Source organism: Papaver somniferum, chromosome 6 (assembly GCF_003573695.1).
Source record: "Papaver somniferum cultivar HN1 chromosome 6, ASM357369v1, whole genome shotgun sequence".
NCBI classification, from domain to species: domain Eukaryota; kingdom Viridiplantae; phylum Streptophyta; class Magnoliopsida; order Ranunculales; family Papaveraceae; genus Papaver; species Papaver somniferum.
Genome location: NC_039363.1, coordinates 124,929,040 through 124,934,380, shown reverse-complemented (window position 1 = coordinate 124,934,380; position 5,341 = coordinate 124,929,040). Strand labels below are relative to the sequence as shown.

The 5,341-nt window shown below is 33.2% G+C and overlaps 1 long non-coding RNA gene across 2 annotated transcripts; it reads right to left on the bottom strand.

Moving 5' to 3' along the window:
* Window positions 1–2,396: 2,396 nt before the first annotated feature.
* Window positions 2,397–5,041, bottom strand: LOC113289172. 2 transcript variants are annotated; one of them, XR_003330883.1, is made up of 5 exons: window positions 4,868–5,041; window positions 4,410–4,541; window positions 3,704–3,844; window positions 3,336–3,547; window positions 2,397–2,840 (listed from the first exon to the last, which is right to left on the bottom strand). It is a non-coding gene; the product is annotated as an uncharacterized LOC113289172 (long non-coding RNA). The 2 variants fall into 2 exon arrangements; XR_003330882.1 differs by lacking the exon at window positions 3,704–3,844 and having other exon boundaries at window positions 4,868–5,035.
* Between the last annotated feature and the right edge of the window lie 300 nt (window positions 5,042–5,341).

Here is a 5,341-nt window from a genome sequence, read left to right as displayed (position 1 = left end):
ACAGCTTAGCATGGAAATCATAAGAAGTTAAGAGGAAAAAGATACGTGAATAAACTTTTTGGTCTTCTTTTATGTTCTTGGTGTATGGAAATTTTCAATAAACTTTCATTAATCATAAATTTTGCAAGCGATACGTGAAAATCTGATTGATGCCATCAGATTTCAACCAAGGATTGTGAAGTAACACATGAGAGGGTGCTCTGTGATCATTCTATTTTAAAATCCTACATGAAGGATGTGCCAATAAAATCCTCATACGGATATCAGTAGGCATAAGCTGATCAATCAATGGTTCTTCATGTTCTAATGCAGTTTGTTTCATCCAATATAATTCAAAACCAATCACATCCTCTTGGAGTCTTAGGAGCTAGGGTTGGAAAGTATGGATCTTAAAAAAGGTTTCTCTTCAGATTTCGTGTTAGTAAAACTTTTGCTTACTGTCAGATTCTTAGACAATAATGCTCTATAAATCTAATGCGAAGGCTTCTAACGATCCGCGCCATAACAGTATACCAAAAACCAAAATGGCTGTTCTCGAAAATGTATTTTTGTCTGACATTTCCCAAAAAAAGAAAGCAAAAACTTTAAACATTTAAGATATGCGTGCACCCTATGAAGAGATGTAATTTCAAGGTTCATATAGTATAAAGAAAAAGAACATTAATCAGGAATCCCCATTCCATTTGATACCAACATGTACATGACATAGTCCAAATAAGAAGCAGAAACCCTCCAACAGAAGTAGCAATACAGTTAAAAATTCTAAGGGCAATAACAATGGAACCCGGGCTTTCTTCGTTAATTATTTTCACTCCATGAAAATCTTCTTGATTTTGGCCGAAGAAGTCAAATTTAAATTGGACAACGTAAAAAAATAAAAGATTAAATGATATGGGTATCATTTTTAGTAATGAAAAAAAAAGGGTATTAGGAAACCTAATATAAGAGTAAAAATGAATAAAGAACAATCATATTTGAATATCTTTATACTGCAAACGAAGAAACAAAATCCAGATCACAAAATACAATAGAAACAAAAAGAAATTGAATTGCATATACGACCAAAAAAGTTAGGCACGAGTCACCACCATTCTTTATATGCCAAAAATGTAGATTTTGATTATGAAATGGATTAAGTTAAAAGGAAATTTAATTTAGAATAAAAAAAATGGATTCACATTAAATGGGAAAAGTAACTCCCAAGTAAATGAAATTAAGAGGGTGCAATCTAAATTCAAAAACTTATTAAATATGTGGTACAATCTAGATCACTCTTTATATACTAAAAATGTAGATTGAAAATCTTAAATCTGGGGCTCAATCCTAACCTTTCTTTATATGATAAAAATGTATATTGAAAAACTTAAATCTTGACCGTCCTTTATGTGTCTCGAATGTAGATAACCGTCCATATAAAAAAACACCATTGTACCTTATAATATTGACTAGGATATGATCCGTGTCTTAACGGCACTGGCTGTTAATTGTTGTTGTTATATGTTAATTCTTAATGTGGGCACAAAAGAACTTTACAACATCTACTCCAACGCTATGCGTCTGCCGCTTTGAGCTATCCTTGTTACCGGAGAACGTGATGTGTACACCATACATAGGATTGTCGTTGTTGTTCTGCCTAACCATGGACAATAATTGTTTATTTATTTTGTTAAGACAGTAATTAAAAAATTCAATTTCAGGACTAACATTTTTCCATTCAATTTGCCATCCTATTAATTATTGTCTTTTTCCCCTAAGCTATATATGAAATTTACTTGGTCACATATTCGCAAGAGACATGCAGCTTTGAATATAAGAATTCTTCACGGTCATGATTCATCCCAATATATGCCGGGACTTGCATTATTAAATTGCATTGTCATGTAAAAGTTGTACCTTGCTGGAGGATAATACAATTGCATTTTATACAAAGGTAACAAAATGGTTAAAAACTTAAAATACAAAGGGGAAAGGGTTAATGACATCCTGCTTTAATCACATATTATAAGGCACAATGGTGTTAAAAACTTAAAATACAAAGGGTGATTCTATACGTACCGAGCTACTAAACCACGTGAAAACAACGTTTTGAAAAGCTCTCACAGATTTTTATCGTGGTTCCAGTGGGTCCTGACGGAGGACAGCAGGGGGTCTCTTATGGTGGGGACCACTAAAAGTTTGTGAGGAGCGGTTTTTTCCTAGTTTTTTTGGGCGTTTCAATTAGAATTTTTGTTTTGATAAAGGACTACGCGTTTCAATTAGAATTTTTGTTTTGATAAAGGACTACACATGAATCATCATGTTACATGGTGGTATAGTAACGTTAATCTATTAGATTGTGTCATGCCTTTGAGAAGCTAAATGTGCTATAACAATCACAAATTTAGCTGAACCAAAGGAAACTTATAAATCCCAAAAATTAAACGCTATAAAGGATTACAAATTTAACTAAACCAAAGGAAATCCACAGATCCGTCTAATTTAACCAACTTTGGAGCTCAATTGTTCGTATATGATTCATAAAACATTACACTAAAACACATCATACGAAAAACCTTGCATGGTCACTAAATGATCAATAGAATAAAAGGGGGGAACAATATTCATTTACTCGATTGACATCTGACTTGGGCATACAACGACCTTGTCTTGGTCACTCTTTCTTTTGTCGAATTATCTGCAACTTCTAAGAAAATTATGCACCGGAAGCTGTATGTGTGAATATTTTAACCTTAGCCAACGTTGGGGAGCTGCTACTGCCATCATGTGTACAGGATGTGTGTGGCAATGAATCTTATAGGCTTTGTATTCAAACCCTTCAGTCACCTTCATGTGGTCATTTCCTTGCATGTAAAAAATATTTCAACGTGGAGAATTTAGACAACATAAGCTTCTACAGAAACTAACATTGCACCTACTTTATTGTATGTAAAATTAGATATATTTTCGCAGACTACATAGAATACATCATAAACCAAATAACGGAGAATATCTAAGACAGTAGAACACGCATACATTACATTTACCATAGACAAAATAGCCAAATAACTGGCTGGAAATAATTGGAGAGTGACCAAGTAATACCAAGCAAATTCACAAAGAAACAACTAAAACCAAAATCTCAAAAGAGTAGCGATTTGCGGGTCTGTACGAAATTGAAAAACAGGTGAAGACTTAACAGAAAGAAAAACGCAAAAGACAAAAGGAAAGTGTAAAAGATTTTGGTGGTCGATACACCAACAATATCTGGAAGCACATCAAAAAGTATTATTTGAACCTTAGCTATTTCAACGAAATCGTTAATAATTTTTCAAAGACAAAGTTATTAGTTCCCTAACCTGTTATATATGTGTTAACGGAGTGCAAATTTCGGCATCTTATGAAGTTGAACTTGTGCCCAAGGATTGAGATGCCACCCAGTGATAAGTAACACTTCAACTCCTCGACTTCCACTCATCAAATATGATACAATAAAGAAATTTTTTTAAAAAATTATCACCATAATTTGCATGCGAATTTAGTCTCCAGCCCAACGCACAAGGTCTAAACTCTGCACACAAAGAGCTAAATGTTGGATAAATCAAGGACTTAAAAGTTAAAACTGACCATAAATTACCACCATGAGGGTTGAACCATCAACCAAATGTATTTAGAAGTTAAACAATCAAAGTAATGAACAAAAATTTTGCGTTGTGGTTTATCCGACCTTTAGTTGGACAAATGGAGAGGTCAATGTAGACGTATTCCTAACTTGGTTTATATCATATAACATATAGCTTTCGTGATTGATCCGTCGAAACATTCTTAATGTGATCCAGTAAGAGATTAGTTCCGACAAAGCAACTACCTGGAAGTACATCATAAATGACTCAAATGTATAGTTAAATCACTTTTGCAAGTTGTGGGATCTTCGTTTCATAGCTATCCAAAATAGAAAGAAAAAGAATGAAGAGTTGATACTCCGAAAACAAATATCCATGGGAGAAACCACTTTTGCGAGTCGGAGATATTTCCGTTTCATGGTATTAGTAAACGAATGAAAGGTTACATGACACAAGCAAAGACTTCCAGTCCCTAATTTAAAACAGCTTAAACAGAAAGAAACATTCAAGCATCATATACCTAGTCAAAATATTTAGAGAAAATCAGAGCCTCAAATTAATTTGTTACAAAAAAATATATAAAAAATGAAACTACTCATTTTCGTGTAGATGTTGTAGTACCTGAAGTTTGCTGATGTTGGTCGAAACAATGTTGAAAATCAACAAATGATTCAGGGCATCAACTAAAGGTCATAAACTCAATATGAAAGCAAGTAAATGGACGGTTGAATAAGCATGCAAATTAGCCTATAAGTTCATACAGTTTCAAACCAACTTTATAAGAACCTCAAAGTAACGTGGATTACTTACATTGTCTTCGAGAACGCATCCAACCTGGTGATATCATTAGTCTCCATAAATCTAACTCGCCCAAAACGCTAGAGTTAAAGTGAATTGCTACACCAAGAATTCATGTTCCATCCTGTAGTATCCTCCCAAAGCCTGAAATAACAAATTGGAACTTATATCGATCAGAAAAACAAATTGGAACATATTGAGCGAAAACAAAAAGTATCTGTAGGAATATATCTAAAAAATCACAAATTTGATCATAAAAACTTCGAATTGATAAAGATACTAAGCAAGATCAGTAGTAAGACGTTATTCATCGAATAAAAATCAGATAATTTTATTTCACAGTGAATTTAAAAAAAAAAACCTAGTTTGAATTTTCAATTATAGTACAACAAATTTGATTAAAAGAGGGAAGGTCTTGGGAAAACAGATCAATCATAAGAAATATCAACAAAAACAATAGAGATCTTTACCTTTTTGTCGATAGCAAAGAGAGTGAGATAACTCAGAATTAGGATAAGAAGAAAAATGAGACCTTCAACTAACAATACAATATTCCGTATTCTTTTTTCTTCTCTTGAATCCAAGAGTCAAGGGGGTTGTGAGTTTTTTGTTTGTGTTTAACACTGTAACGGAAGAATAATTATGATTATTAAATGAGAAAACTGGGAATGTGTAACCGATGGAAGAACAATTATGAATGAAGATGTCCATCGTGACCGTCCTTTATGTGCCTAGAATGTATATCTAATAATGGGTCAATCGTGGCCGTCCTTTATGTGTCTGAACTGTAGATAGCCGTCCGATTGGAAAAACATCATTGTCCCTTATAATATAGATATTTGATCAATACATTTTCATTGCATGAATGGCATAAAAATTGCGCGAGGCACCATGAATCCATTGATGTTAAACAAAAAATTCAAGAAAAAAGCTAACAACAATGA